This window comes from Bison bison, unplaced genomic scaffold (assembly GCF_000754665.1).
Source record: "Bison bison bison isolate TAMUID 2011002044 unplaced genomic scaffold, Bison_UMD1.0 scf7180017864538, whole genome shotgun sequence".
Taxonomy (NCBI): domain Eukaryota; kingdom Metazoa; phylum Chordata; class Mammalia; order Artiodactyla; family Bovidae; genus Bison; species Bison bison.
In genome coordinates, this window is record NW_011495086.1 from 6924866 (window position 1) to 6927850 (window position 2985).

General features: G+C 41.6%; 1 pseudogene; it reads right to left on the bottom strand.

The window, feature by feature from the left end:
* Positions 1–1627: 1627 nt before the first annotated feature.
* On the bottom strand, positions 1628–2784 carry LOC104982713 (annotated as a pseudogene).
* Between the last annotated feature and the right edge of the window lie 201 nt (positions 2785–2985).

Genomic DNA, 2985 nt, shown 5'->3' on the forward strand with positions numbered 1-2985 from the left:
TTCCTAAACCAACTACATGTTCAATGTCCTTATTTCAAAATAAGACGAGAAGTACTTGGGGCTAGTGTTACAGGGAAAAAAGTGCACTCTGAGAGAATGGTCACGTTCCAGGTCTTAGGCAAGTCCTTGGAACAGCCGCTGAGTGTAGATTCTTGGCTTCACACAGTAAAGGATTCAAGAACAGGCCACAGTAAAACAAAAGAAGGTTAATTCAAGGAGACACACACTCCACAGACAAGAGTTGGGCCATCTTGGAAGGCAGGGGACACCAGGGTGTGGTAGTTGTCAGTTTTGATAGGGGTAGGTAATTTCATAGGCTAAATTTAGGGAGATGTGTAAGCTACTTGAAGAAAACTTGGATGAGCTCTGCAGATACTGGAACTTTATGTGCAGAAGAAAGAACTCTGCTTTTCCTTTCTAACCTTCAAAACACAATGATTTAACTTTTGCCTTCTTTTGGACCTGAGATAGCTCAATGGCTTCTACCCCATGGAACATGGAATGGCTTCATGAACATTCCTGTCTTGACTCAAGTATAAATTCCTTTTTTATGGTCAAGAGGATTATCCCCCTAGTTGACCACAGTATAAAGCCACTCACAGACCCAGTGCCTAACATCTTGAACTAGCAGGAGATGGCAGCCTACACATTGAAATTCAACACAGGTAACAGTTTGCCAAAATCAGCAAAGATATTCAAAATATCTAACAACTCTTTCAGAAAAAGCATAGGCCAATCAGAATAAATACTGCTCTTAAATAGTGTGTCTTCCTTGTAATGGCTATTTATTTATTTATCTTTGACTGCATGAAGTATCTTCTTTGCCTCATGCAGTTTCTTTCATTGTGGCTCACACAGTCTCTAGTTGTGACATGCGGGCTTAGGTCCACGGCATGTGGGATCTTAGTTAGCTTACTGGGGAATCACACCCTTATCCCCTGCATTGCAACATTGATTCTTAACCACTGGACAACCAGGGAAGTCCTCATAGTATGTGGGAGAGCTTTACCAATGCAGAGGTTCTGAATGTCTCTCCTAGGCAGCAGTAGCAGCTGTATTTATTTATTGTTATCTCTGTGGCTTTATGTAACATTTTTTCTGTAACTGAGATTTTTTTGCTAGATTATTATTAACACAAAAATCTATCTAGTAAAATTTTAATTTTAGTTTTGATACATGATTAGTGATTCTTTTTCAAAGTGTTTGCATTATTTGATTCTTTTAATTTGATAACAATTTTATAATATCTTAATAAAATAGGAATTGTAAGTAAGGCCCATGCAAATTTAGGACCATATGAATCTTGTAGGGGAGCAAAGTCTGCCCCCACAAATCTGTCTCCTTGTTATGAGCATTATTTTAGGCTGATTAGTTTTAAGAGACTAAAGAGTCTGGAAGTTTACTTAACTGCCTATAAGAATTTAGAGGGAGGGTCCATACCAAGAAGAGAGTAATCTACAGAGATAACTACAAAGATTATAAGCTGGTTTTGATAGTCTGGGTAGAATTTAGCAACACATCTTTGTTCAAAGCTTTCTCTGTGTCCCATTATGTCTACATGGCAGGAAAATCATGTTATTGTTGTTGTTTTATAAATGGTGGGAGTATGGTTTATTAAGCTTGTACCTTAGTACAGGCACTGGGCTTTCCCCATGGTGCTCTTAATGTTAAAACCCAGACCTTCTGCCAAGTTTTCTTGAGCAGTGGCACCAAGAATTTGAAAGCTAAGTGGATTTTTAACATCATCTGTCATCTTTGTGTGGCCAAGAGCTATGGCCAGACACAGCACCTTCTTTATCTAGAACTTGATGGTGGACTTCACTTAATCAGCTTTGGCCACCACATTCTCATTGTGGGTCAGCAAGGAAGGAAACTTGCCAGAATTATTCAGGCTTCCACTGAGGATATGTGGGATCTGTTTGATCAGACTCTGAAACAAAAAAGGTATCATACTTCTTGGCCATCTTCTTGACCAGTTTCTTATTCTTGTTGGGTTTCTTCAGTATCTAACCATGTCCATGTCGGGGAAATCCACAACCTTGGCCTCGTCACAGTGGTGCTGGTCTCCAGAACACATGCAGAGAACCTGGGGCATGTAGAAGACTTAATCTTCAACTCAGTCCAGTTCAGTCGCTCAGTCGTGTCCGACTCTTTGCGACCCAATGAATTGCACCACGCCAGGCCTCCCTGTCCATCACCAACTCCCGGAGTTCACCCAGCCTCACATCCATTGAGTCGGTGATGCCATCCAGCCATCTCATCTTCTGTCATCCCCTTCTCCTCCTGTCCCCAATCCCTCCCATCACCAGGGTCTTTTCCAATGAGTCAACTCTTCACATGAGGTGACCAAAGTATTGGAGTTTCAGCTTCAGCATCAGTCCTTCCAATTAACACCCAGGACAGATCTCCTTTAGGATGGACTGGTTGGATCTCCTTGCAGTCCAAAGGACTCTCAAGAGTCTTCTCCAACACCGCAGTTCAAAAGCATCAATTCTTCGACACTCAGCTTTCTTCACAGTCCAACTCTCACATCCATACATGACCATTGGAAAAACCATAACCTTGACTAGATGGACCTTTGTTGGCAAAGTAGTATCTCTGTTTTTCAATATGCTATCTAGGTTTGTCATAACTTTCCTTGCATGTCCCCAAAGCATTTCTCCTTCTGAGGTCATAGTTCTTCAGACTGACCTGAAGCTCCACTGTCTCCAAAAGCTTCCACTTCCCACACTGCTTCCCCTGCACCACCTCCTAGAAGGTGTCTCTGAAGACTTTGTTGCTCATGGTAGGTGACATTGGGATAACCTGAAGAGAGCAGGAAAAACATTTTTATTTTGCTGCCAATGGACCTGCCTTTGAAGTCCCAGGCCCCGCCCCCTTCTCCTTAGCAGAGGAATGCAAATTAACCTGACTCTCCTTGAGCCTCTTATATGTACAGAATTAAATTAAATGTGTTTTTCTTTCATTAATCTGTCTTATGTCATT